Source organism: Adiantum capillus-veneris, chromosome 18, assembly GCF_014529385.1.
Source record: "Adiantum capillus-veneris isolate H3 chromosome 18, ASM1452938v2, whole genome shotgun sequence".
Taxonomy (NCBI): domain Eukaryota; kingdom Viridiplantae; phylum Streptophyta; class Polypodiopsida; order Polypodiales; family Pteridaceae; genus Adiantum; species Adiantum capillus-veneris.
In genome coordinates this window covers 102763301-102777035 of record NC_140948.1, presented here as the reverse complement: position 1 = coordinate 102777035, position 13735 = coordinate 102763301, and positions in this window count along the sequence as shown.

Here is a 13735-nt window from a genome sequence, read left to right as displayed (position 1 = left end):
CACAAAAACGACTGAGTCTTTGATTCATTCTTGTACATCATAGTGAGAATGAGGTATCATTCTAGTGTTTTGTACATAAGATAGTCAAGAACAAACTTATTTTGAAGTGACAGAGGCCAAGTTCAACAGTGATGGATAGCAACTTAGCCAAAAAGATCCTTAGTAAAGATAGAGTCCTCACGTACATCCATATAAACAAGACAACAGATTTGTTAGCTTTGAATACGTATTACAGGTGTCAATGAACCTATCAGTTGCTATTTTAAAACCTTTTTAACTTATACATATCATCCATGTAGTGTTAAATATCAACAAGTATCCATTCTCAGAATAGTAAGCCATAGATGAAAGTGACATGTGTGTGTTGTTGTATTTAAACTAATATGTATACACAAAAGAACATAACAGTTCAAAAGACAGTTGGGCTTAGACAAAGGATAAGGATTAGCACAAAAAGGACTCAAGCTTTGATTCATTTTTGTACATCATAGTGAGAATGAGGTATCATTCTAGTGATTTGTACATAAGATAGTTAAAAATCACTGATAATAAAGTTACAGAGGCCAAGTATGTCGGTGATGGGGATAGCAGAGCAAAGCCAAAAAGATCCTAAGTAAAGATAGAATCCTCACATGCATCAATATATACAAGACAACATATTCATTAGCCTTAAATACGTATTACAGGTGTCAATGAACCTATTAGTTGTTATCCATGTCCTACTTAAAACCTTGTTAAAGTTATACCTACCATCCATGAAGAGTAAAATTCACCAAGTAATCATTCACAAAAAAATGTAATGATGTTGTCATAGTGAGCCCTAGAGGCCATTACTCCATTTTATTAGGTAATTTTTTTTTATTTTTTATTTTTTTAAAGTTCACTTTAGGCTTGTGATTAGAAGGCTATCACCCCTTCCAATCCAAGTGGTATCTTTACCATAGGTTGTAAAAGTAGCTAGCGAACCCTATTTTTTAAGAAAATTATACGTAATAATTATATTAAATTCTGATCAGAAGGCCATCACCCCTTCTGATCCAAGTGTCTTACCCATTTTTAATCCCATCAAGCCATTTTGCAACCACTTTCAAGCTTTAAGATGTTCTTGCTTTGTAATGAAAAATACAAATGATTTGATCACATCTTAATCCAAACCATCTATGCGGCAATATTTCGGAGCAAACTTTTTTGCTAAAACTACTTACAATCTAAAGTGGTTTTTGTAATCAAGAAGTAGAGTAATGTGTTATAAGCAAAATCCTCAACCAGCTAGTATCCAACCCATTAGTAAGGTCCATTCATAGTGTTCAAAAAGAAATGCCAACCACTACCCTGGCAGTTTATGTCAAGCGGAACTTACAACTGAGGAATGAATTTACCCTTTTGAGTTAGTAAAACCGTATGCTAACACCCAACATGCATTGCTTCCAATATGCCTTATATCCAAAACCACTTACAATTTAAAGTGTTTTTTTAATATAACAAGTCACTAATATGAGAAAATTGTCAGTATCCAGGTATCACAAGTCAACAAAAATCATAAGAGAGTAGGTGATCCAAGAAAACATAATTTACACCTACCGTAGGGTATGATATTTCAAAGCTCAAAGTAGGAGGTCTTAATATCACTATATCAGCAAGGCATTTTGAGCCAACGAAAGTCCAAGCATTGCGAGGTCATATAACTCTATTAAAGGATCAAACTTCCTATAAACAATCGATCGATGAAAAGCGTCAGGAGCTAGCAATGTTCTCAACCTAACATGAGTCGGAACTCATAACTAATACCAGTTATATTATCTAGGAGACTCAAACCCCACACCAAAGCAAGCCCAATCCTAGGTTAAGTTTAGACTAAAGTAAGCTAAAGTATCAAGCCATCCTCAATGTTCAAGTTCAAAGTGAGTAACACCATGTACTTAGGTGAAAAACTAAGAAGCATCCCATTCAAGGCTCAAACCTTTACCAATTCTGAGATTTCCAAAGTATTTCACCTATGTTGATATCTGGTGCACACGAAAAAAATGTCAAAACGTTATCATCAAAACCATAAATGCCACAGCCAGTAAGTAAACCTCCATAGGGGATTATGACTCCATAGTTAAAGATAATCAGGCTTAACTCCTATAGATTATCACATATATCAAAGGGAATAGTTTCAAAGTAGGAGGGCTTAATATCACTATATCAACAAGGCATTTTGAACCAACAAAATTCCAAGCATTGCCAGGTCATATAACTCTATTAAAGGATCAAAGTTCCTATAAACAATCAATCGATGAAAAGCATCAGGAGCTAGCAATGCTCTCAACCTAACATGAGTCGAAACTCATAACTAATACCAATTATATTATCTAGGAGAAGCAAACCCCATACCAAAGCAAGCCCAGTCCTAGGTTAAGTTCAGACTAAAGTAAGCTAAAGTATCAAGCCATCCTCAATGTTCAAGTTCAAAGTGAGTAACACCATGTACTTAGGTGAAAATTTGAGAAGCATCCCATTGAATGCTCAAACATTTACCAATTTTGAGATTTCCAAAGTATTTCACCTATGTTGATATCTAGTACACACTAAAAAAATGTCAAACATAGAATGATGGGCATATATACAATGCACGGGGGAAAAACTTCCCAGTGTCATTTTCTATTAGTGCATCATATTCTGATTGCATGGCAGCCATCCAATTTTTTGAATTTTGTGCTTCATAAAAAGACAGAGGTTCCTCAAATCATGTAAGCTAGACATAGCCAAAGCATAACAATCTACTAATGCATAAGATGCATGGAGAGAACCTGAACAAGTACAACTAGACAAAGGTGCATCCAATTTACTGTTAGCAAAGTATGCACCAGCCATTACGCATACCTCTAGCTTGGTGATTCTCAGCCCTTTCCTCATCAAGTACATCATGTACATCTGCATCAATAATAGGTTGATCTGTAACATTTTTAGAAACCCCCATATACTGTACATTTGCCTCATTGGAGTTTGTCATACAAAGTGAGCTTATACAACCCATCACATAAAAGGTCTGATGCAACGATTTCATCACCAAAACTGAGATCATGTACTATACATCTGTCATCCACAAATTTCACAACAAAACCAAGTCTACCAAGTGCAGATACAGACAAAAGATTCTTCTTGATCCCAAGTACATACTGTGCATCAACAAGTGTGAAAGAACTGCCATTTGCAGCAGTAAGCACAATCTTCCCAACACCCTAAATCGGATAAGAGGCATTGTTGGCACAAGTATCGGAATTCCCATGAGGGACAGAATCAAGAGAGGTAAAAAAATCACGATGTGAGGTAATGTGCTTTGGAGCACCACTGTCAAAATACCAGACATGTGAATCTGCAACAATTGACATGCATGCACCATGGACATTAAGATTATAAGTGCACTCTGCACTAAAAGCCCATTCTGCATCCAACATCAGCATCATAGTCTCCTTTCACAGAAAACTCAGCAATAGCTACATTTGTCGTGGAACCAGTCAGCCTCTTTGGCCTTTAACTTAGGACACTGCTTGATCAAGTGATCATTAGCTTTACAATAATGGCAACACGTCTTATTTTTGCCTTTATCACCAAAATTCCCAGACGAATTGCTGCCAGCAGAAGCATTAGAAACGTGTGATTTTTCACTTGCAGAAGAACAATGGGAAGTGGCTACATTGTTGTTACCACATCTTCTTTGAGCAACAATAAAGGCATGTTCAATTGCACGTTATCTAGTCCTTATTTTTTATGGAAAGTGACTCTTGCAACAATAATGTGCATGATGCATCAAACTTGACAACTTCAGAATTTCCTTGGGTCATAAGTCGCCAAGTACTAACAAATGTCTGGTAAGAATCTGGCAAGGCATTAAGAACAGTCTTCACAAGGAAATTGTCTGAAATGACTTCACCTGCAGAAATAAGTTGCTCATTGATATCCTTGACATCAGCAAGGGAAGTGTCTATGTTATCTTCCTTATGCATAATCTTCAACTCCAACTCTTTACGTAGCAATGCAATTTTTGCCTCATTTCGATTTGCATAAAGACCAGCCAGAATATCCCAAGCTTGTTTTGCAGATTTTGCCGAACGAATGTGGGGAGTAATAGTGCGCTTCACAGACAATGCAATCAATGCATGAGCTTGCACATCTTTTATATCCCAACAAGCTTGCTCGGCCGTAGGCAAAACAACTCTAACAGTAGTAATCTTTGCAACAAGACCTGCAACATCCTCAACATCGCCTGTATCCTTAGAACCGGGATGTACATCAATGCCCTGATCTGTCCTCAGCAGCAAACATCTGAATACATCTGTGTTGTTGTCAGCCATGGTAAATGTTGCACCTGATGTGAAAACTGCCCGAAAAGAGGAGAAATAAAGTGAGAACAACAGTGCTATATACTTTGTTATATTGCCCCGAATCTTCCCAGATGTGCACACCGCCTCCTCTAGGTGGTTAACGCAGAGGCAACAAAACCCTATGCCAGTTTCGAACGCACGTCCATCCAACTCAAGCCGTCTCCTCTAGCCAACTCAGCTTGTAGATTTCCTGTTGAAGACTGCGCCCCTTCAAAGTTATTTTAAAAAAAAAGAGGACAAGGGAACAGCTGGCAAAGCTAAGCACGAGGGGACACGCTGTGCGGAAGATGGCAGGCTCGTGGACAAAAGCTACGATGCCTCCATGCAACTGTGCTTGTCCTGACGACGACAGACCCTGCGTTGCGTTTCCAAATGGGAGATCCCGTAAGATTCTCCCTATTAAGTCTTTTTTCGAAATCGTTAGGACATACTAGCACAAACAATAGAATGATGTAAGGGATCTGTTATGCAAAAAGCAACACTGACAAAATTTCTGCACAAAATGACAAAATAGCATGTGCAGTATTGTCTGTAGTGGAAACGGAGGCCGAAATGAGCTCGAATAAAAAATTTGAGCAGACTACGCTATTCGAGCTTATCCAAAATATTTGTCAACCTGCAAACACTCGTCAAAGCTCACAAAAATCAGAGAAAGTGAGCAAGTGTGTGTTGGAGCTGCTAGCGTCTAAGCCCGAGAGGACGCAACCTACTCTGATACCAATTGTTGGAATTAGGGTTGCAAGAAAACACATATAACTTGGAGAACATGAAGGAAGTTCAAGGAACACAACAGAGAGTGTATTCCTTAGTGTGCAATGGAAAGATAGATAGCCCTAGAATGATGGACGTATATACAATGCACGGAGGAAAAAACCTCCTAGTGAGGGAAAAAATGCCCCGGCGGTCCCAAGTGTATTCACACACATCACTACCACATGTATATGGTAACATGACTATAGAGTAGCAAGTAGCCTGCTATTCTCAAGGCTTAAGAGAACCAATGAGCTCGCAACTAGAAGCCATGAAACCTACTAATGTGCAAGATGTCTTACGATGATCTAAACCTTTAATGAAGAAGCAAAGGATTAGAAGAAGAGTTGAACAGAATTAGAGCTTCAATGATAGACAACCACAAAGAGCTTATGCCGCTAATGCACAAAATCCTCCAACTTTTGATGTCCGATGCTTCGAGTGTGGAGAGTTGGGACATTATCAAAACAGATGTCCACATCTAATTAATAGAGTAGCAGTAGCAAAACTGAAGCAGACCAAAGGCACCTCCCTTTTAGAAATAATGGTGGACGAGTCGATAACAAGATTAGGACTATCCTCACTTTTTTTCCAGATGAGGACATCTCGAATCCCTAAGTTGGGCAGATTGTAACATACTAAAATTTTTTTATAAAAATAATTTCATTTATTTCACAAAAAATTTTAAGGTTCACATCTTTGTTAAGTCATAGAGAGTTTTAATGAAACAATTAGATCAGAAATCGGACTCTCTAACTATTGTTTATGGCTCTTACTCACTTGGAAACACTAAGTTTTGCTAAGGATGGGAGTAATGTAATGCCTTAAGACTATGTTCAAAGATAAGAGTTGATCCATGGGAAAGATAGAGAAACTTTTGGCTAAATTTAAGGAAAGAAAGAGTTTTTTGAGGAAAGAAAGAGTATTTTTAGGAAAGAAAGAGCATTTTTAGGAAAGAAATAGTATTTTCAGAAAAGAAGGAGTATTTTTAAAAAAGAAAGGGTATTTTAAGAGAAGCAAAGGAGGTAAGCCAAAAGTAGAGCTTCTTTTCTTCTTTTTTGACAAACTTTCTCCTAAAATTAGAGTCTCCAAATCGTGCATCGGGATACATGCGTGCAAAAAAAAAAACGCAAGTGTGCGAACTTATCTTCTTGAGAGCCAATGTCCCAATAATTAACCGCCTTGTCCTTGAAAGCCCTTTTAAGGTAGGGTCGTTTCCTATTATTTGCCATGACATTCTTCTCGGCAAGCAAGAAGCAACAACTCTGCTTTTCACAACGAAGCTTTCCCTCTTCGCTATCTCAACACAATGACTCTGAAACGAGTTACAAGAAGCTCCAAGGATGCTCCTATTGCTCCCCCTCCAAGTAATGTACAAAAGAAAGGTGTCATCTACTCTAATTGTAACTCAAACAGAGGTATCGACTACGGAGAAGTTGAAGTTGTCCGACCTCCAACGTAGGAGCTAGTCGAATGTGTCATTAATCTGGTAAGACAAATTTATAATTTTGCATTGTTATACATACTGACTGGTAAGTCAAGCTTTGGAGTTCCCTTAAACCGTCCAAGAAACGTGATTATATCACAAGAAACAAGCATATATTTTCATAGAGTAGTAAAAAAATTGTTTGATATTAAAAGTTAGTTGATCATGTTTGAAGAATCAATTTTTAAAAAAACAATTGATGAAGAAATATCTTGTTTCGAGATGGAACTCGCGGTTAGCAAGATGTTCTCGTGATTAGCGAAGAATAAGCTGAGGTTATCAACTCTCTTTTTGTCCCTTACAGTTAGCAAGATGCCTTTTGGGTAGCGAGATGTCCCCTTGCGCTTAGCAATTGGGAAGTTTTCACATTTTGCGATTAGCAAATAAGTAAATCCTTTGCAAAGCTTTTATTGGTTAGACTGAGAAAGTCCGTGGGTAGCAGCAAACTCATAAGAAAACTGGTTAATTCTTTTGTTGAAAAATAGTTCATTAGACCCTGTTTGAAAAGTAATTGTTTTGGTGATGTTTGAAGGGTTGTATGAAAGAACCTATGCATGTAATTAATAAAGGAACACTGTTTTTACATGTAAAACAACATGGTAGTAATTAAAAAACAAGAGGAACGTGTAAGTGCCATGTGAAAAGTAAGAGACTAGTATCCAAACGAACCTATGTCTACGGACGTGTGAACCCTATTAGTGGAGTACTTTTCACAAGATTACTAGCTAATTTAGAATAAGTCTCATATCACATTTAGGACTTATGAATGGCAGTTGTGCCTCTTTAACGTGGCAAAAAGGCGTTGGTTATAAGTCCTAAGTATGTCAACGAGATTTTATCTTTATGATATTGGAATTAGTTCCCATTAGATTCCTTTGATTTTTTTAATTTGGCTTGTGATGTATCTCCCTTATAACCACGATCATGATGGATAGAGGACTTCCTCTCTTCTGTTGTTTGTATCCTTGCTTTGTGGATTTGGAGTAGGGTGTCATCAATGGAACTTGAGAATAAAGGAAGGCCATCTATCAAGTCGCCCTCTCCCCAATCTTTCGGGTTGGGGACCTCACACTAGGGTTGACCTTACATCATTGAGACTGATTTGGGGGAGTTCTTGGACCCATGTGCACTTGTACTACATTCTCTAACCTTATTTAGAGATGCTATCATGTAGAGTCTTGTTTAGCTCAATAATAATCAAGCTTTACTTTGTGTTTTCTCTCTCTCTCTCTCTCTCTCTCTCTCTGTGTGTGTGTGTGTGTGTGTGTGTGTGTGTGTGTGTGTGTGTGTGTGTGTGTGTGCATGTGCCGATTAAGTATAAGTCTCTAATCTCCACTATGCTTAAGTGCTGAATGCCACTTTGCTCTTTCCACCATAGCCTACTAGTAAGACGAACACATAGGCATATCCCCCCATCCCTCCCTTCTCTCTCATACACTTTCTCTACACATACACACTTCATTTCAAAAAAATTCAATGAGAAACATACTTATTGATTGTATTCATGCAAATGTGGAAAATTTGAGAACTACAATGCCTTGATTACTTTTAATCTTATTGTTCCTTCGCTGATGTCGAAGCATCTCTCCTGAAAGCTTTTGCCAAAACCATTACAACCTTGCCCCATAATTGGAAATTGGAGTTAGCTAATGCATTAAGAAAGAGAAATTTGAGATTAAAAAAATAAAAAATGCAAAGAGATGCATGGGATGCTTATGTCCTTGACAAAATAAAAAAACCATGTGTAAGTATGGCAATGAGGTGGCACCATCCATTGCCATTTTATATAAACCTCAAGGAGCATGCCCTTTGAGAGGTCGTAGGGTGTGGGAAACCAATACTCAACCTAGCCATCTTGCCCTCTACTTATAGGGCAACCCTCATGCCAATCCCACTTAGCCCATGGCCTCACATTACTCCCCCCTAGGAGAAGTGTTTTCGTCCTTGAAAACGAAAGTGGGGTATTTTTTTCTTGAGAATGCTAATCTTTTTCCAAGTGGCACCTTCTTCAGGTCGGCCTTTCCACTTAACGAATGCTTAGAGATGCACATGATGATGAGTACATACATCATGATAGTCAAGAATGCACGCAGATTCATGTAGTTGGATTGGAGGTTCAATGAAATTGACCAAAACCTAATGATCAATTACATTGACATCCCTATGCAAGCGTTTACGTAAAACGACTTACATGAAAAACCGGATGAATATGACAATACGCAAGTAAAGAAAAAAAGTAGGCCATATCTCCAACTCGCTCGAGTATTTTGAACGGGCCTCTATACCTAGGAGTGATGATGAATTTTTAGCATATCCATATGGTCTTGAATAATGTAACGGAAATTGCCTATGAACTTTGAGAGTAGCGGAATTAGGAAATTAGGTGAAGCACTTTTGAGAGATTACTTTGTGAGCATAGAGGGTGAACTTAATTGATGGTAGCAACATAAACATGGTACTTAGTTAGCTTGGCATGAGCAATACTTTTGCAAGAGAGAGAGTTTAGAGAACATGACAATAGTTGAGGACCGGATTCATATGGAGCCGGTCCCCCCTCCAATAGGCATTTGTATTATAGTTTCTCCCATCAAGAGAGACTTAGTACAATACAATCTTTGTGTTCCTTGTGACCTACGTGATGCAATGAAGATGGAAAGCTTCATGCATCACAAGCATAACATAAACTTGTAGAAAGCATTAACTATCCCAAGCCTCATTCCCAAGGCCTCAAGAGCTAGCGAGGAATGAGGGTAGGGAAGAGGAAGAACAAACATTCCATTGGAGAAAGAAATAGTTCTTCACTTATCATTACTCTTCTTGCTAGCATACATAATAGCATAGTAATGAAGATGGAGAAGATGGCAAGCTTAAGCATTGAAGCATGACTCTTGGTTGGATTTGCATTCTGTAGCCAAGAGTCTTGGTGTAGGCTTTCACTCTCACAAGCTTGGAGAAGGAGGTGGTGTTCCTCAACTTTCATCAAGTGAGAATGGCCTTGCAAATGAGTGTGTGTGTGTGGAGTATATCCCCCTAGCACCCCCCTTTCTTGCTTTGGGTGAAATTTCTACATGTTGCAAGCTCATTGGACCCCTCTCCCCTTAGCCAATCACATGCAACATGCAATCAAGCACGTGGGTAGTCTTTTGACAAGTGTCCTCCTTACCCCTTAGAGAGAGAGAGAGAGAGCTTGAAAATATCTAGATATTTGTTAGATGAAAGTAGAAGCTCATTGGACCCCTCTTTAGCCCAACCAATAGCTTTCAAGTACACCATGTGGTTAAGCTTAGTGAAAGTCTGACATGTGTCCCATGTGCTCTTTTAGAATTCCCCTAACTTTGAGATTTTTTTTCATAGGAATTTTCTTAAGCAACTTCCTCATTAAGTGTATAGGTTCTCTTTTTGACTCAAGCATCTTAGCCCCCATGCATAGGAAGCTTCTCAAGCATCTTCCTCATTAAATGTGACAAGTACCTCAAGTACCTTAGTCATCAAGCATGACAAGCACCTTGGGTGGAGTTCCCACCTCAAGCACAGCCCTAGCTTGTTTGAGTTTAGGTTGGGTTCCCACCTCAAGCACAACCCTAGCTTGCTTAAGTTTAGGTCGGGTTCCCACCTCAAGCACAACCCTAGCTTGATTAAGGTTCCCACCTCAAGCACAGCCCTAGCTTGCTTAAGTTTAGGTTGAGTTCCCACCTCAAGCTCAGCATGATTATTAAACTTGGGATCATGATCACTCACAATATTGCTAGGCAATCCATAGAACCTATACAAATGGTCAACAAACAACTTGGCTAACTCTAGAGTTTTAATGGTGGACTTGATTGGAATAAACTCACAAAATTTAATTAACCTATCTACAATCACCCATACCGAGTCATGACCTCATATGATGATTGGTAGACCCACAATGAAATCCATAGAGATACTCTCTCATTTACCATTGGGAATCTCTGAAGGATGCAAGCGACCTCTTGCCATCACATGCTTTAATTTATTAAGTTAACATTTGTGGCAGTGCAAGACATAGTGTTGAATATCTCTATGTAAGTATGGCCATTAAAAGTATCATTGTACGAGTGTATAAGTCTTCTTATGCATGGGTGCCTGCACTTGGACTGTCATGACGTTCATGGAAAATTTGGTACCGAATGTCTCTGTCTGTTAATACGCAAACTCTCCCCTTGAGGAGTAAGTACACATCATCAATAAAAAAATCTTCCATCTACTTTTTGTCACTCGAAAAAGGAGAACTGGGTATGGAGGAAATGGATACACTACAAGCATTGGAGTGAGAAGGATCCTTCATTTTGGCATGACAACACACCTTGGATTATGTACCATCATGCTCACATGTACCCTTAAGAGACTCCAAAAACTTGCTTTTAAGGTCCATGGACAGAAGAGAGTTGATCTCATGCATTCTACTAAGAGCATCAACTATCATATTATACCGTCCTTTACGATATCAAAGCTTTGCATCATACTCCTGAAGAATTTGAGTCCACCTGGCCTTTTGACCCTTCAAGTCAGATTGTTATGTAAACCATTTTATACTTTTATAGTCAAACACTATTTCAAATTGAGCACCATACAAACAATGTCACCATATTTTTAGACTAGGCACTATTGCATAGAAACCTCTTTTATAAGCAAAACAATTTTGTTGTGCAGAATTGAGTTTCTTGCTTTCAAATGTAAATTGGCCTTTCTTCTTGCAGAAGAATTGCTCCAATAACTTAATAACTAGCATCTATCTCTAGCACAAAAGGTTTCATTGGATCCATAATAACTAAGATGGGTACAATAGCTAGAACGACCTTAAGTGCATCAAAGATTTGTTATTGAGCTTCTTCTCAATGAAAATGATCCGCCCTTGGCTTTCAATTGGTTCGTGAGGGGAATAGCAATACTGGCATAGTTTTTAACGAACCCATAGTAAAAATGTGGAAATCCCAAGAAAATCTAAAGCTCTTCCAAATTTTTGGGAGAAGACCATTTACGAATGGTATCCACTTTGGATTGATCCATAGATAGGCATGCAACAAAAATTACATGCCCCAAAAAGTGGATTTTTGCTTTCAAAAAATCATACTTGAATTCTTTAGCATATAATTTGTGCTTCTTATGTTCAAGAGTTAACCCACGAATGAACCCACATACCAGCTCGACGGCGTCTAGACCCTCTAGATTGAGGATAACATCTCTATAATGCAAGATATACTCAAGTAGTGTCTTATGTTGATGCATTGAACATTTATCCCATGTAGTCCAATCTATGTCCTTTTCATTAGCGGACACAAATTCCTTTTTAAACACATCCTCAAAGGCATCCATGAATGCGGTACGATACCTTTCTCCTTGAGGTATATCCTGTTAATGTCATAAAATCTAATATCTAACCAACCCAAATGATTTTCTCATATTAAACTGATCATTTAATGTGGGAGATAAAATGGGAACAAGGGTTAGGATATAGACATCTACTTATAGATCTATCTCAACACGGGGCCAATGGTAAAGGGGCCCAAATGAGAGATGGTCTATAACCAATGGAGCATAAAGACCTTAGGGTTAGCTTCATTGAATACCTCCAATAGTTAGTGTTAAAAGTCCTTTGACCTTAGGTAAGCTAGGGTTGTGCTTGAGGTGGGACCCCGGCCCAAGCTTGAGGTGCTTGTCATGCCTGATGACTGAGATGCTTGAAGTGCTTGAGGATTGAGATGCTTGAGGTGATTTTCATGCTTGAGATGCTAGGGCTATACTTGAGGTGAGAACCCAACCCAAGGTTGAGGGGCTTAAAGGCCAAGCTTGTGGTGAGAACTAGGCCCAAGGTTGAGGTGGCACAAAAGTCAAAGCAAATCCCTACAAGGAGGGGGCGAGCCATGCAAGAGAGGGGGGGGGGGCTTGCCCAAGAGGCAAGTAGGACACATGTCAATCCCCTAGCTAGGTTACCCTCATGGTTTGCTTAAAGCCTATTGGTTGGCCACCCAAGGGGTCAAATGATAATTTTTTAATTAATTGATTTAGCGTTTCTTAAGCCCTTTCTCTCAAAGGGGAAAGGGGGACACTTATCCCAAGGCTACCCTTGTTGCTTCATATGACTCTTGCTTGTGATTGGCTAGGCCTAGAGGGGTCCAATAAGCTTCAAGCATGAGCTACGAGGGGGGATTGACCAAAGCAAGTAGGGGGCCTGCTTGAGGGGTATACTCTCCCACACACTCTCTCATTGTGTGAAGTGCAAAGTGCAAAAGCTCCCTCTCCTTCTCCAAGCAAGTAGAGAGGTTGAGAGCCTACACCAACACTCTTGGCTATGGAATGCAAATCCAACCAAGAGCCATGCTTCAATGCTTAAGCTTGCCATATTCTCCATATTCATTACTATGCTATTATGTATGCTAGCAAGAAGAGTGATGATAAGTGAGGAACTAATTCTTTCTCCTAAGAAATGTTTCTTCTTCCTCTTCCCTACCCTCATTCTCTGCTAGCTCTCTCCACCTTCGAAGGTGTTTGAGGTCTTGGGATTGAGGCTTGGGATAGTCAATGCTTTCCACAAAGTTTATGTTATGCTCGTGATGCATGAAGCTTTCCATATTCATTGCATCACCTAGGTCACAAGGAACACAAAGATTGTATTGTAACAAGTCTCTCTTGATGGGAGAAACTATAATACAAATGCCTATTGGAGGGGGGACCGGCTCCACATAAATCGATCCTCGACTGTTGTCATGTTCTCTAAACTCTCTCTCTCCTGCAAAAGTATTGTTCATGCCAAGTTAACTAAATGCTATGTTTATGTTGCTACCATCAATTATGTTCAGCCGCTATGCTCACAAAGTAATTTCACAAAAGTACTCTCTCTAATTTCTGCTACTCTCAAGTTAATAGGCCAATTCCATTACATTGGTATCAGAGCATTTGGTTTCTCTTTTCTTGTTTAAGAAGAGAGGTCCTTAAGTAGCCTATAAATGGTTGATTTTGTTAACACTAGACTTGTAATGAGCCACAAAAGTGGCTGAAGCCACAAAAATGGCTCACATCAGGATTCTAGTAAATGAAACATAACTTTTGTATATGACATCAAAATTTCATGAAACTTCTTAATTATGGGTGCAAGATATGAAAAAGGTTTCTA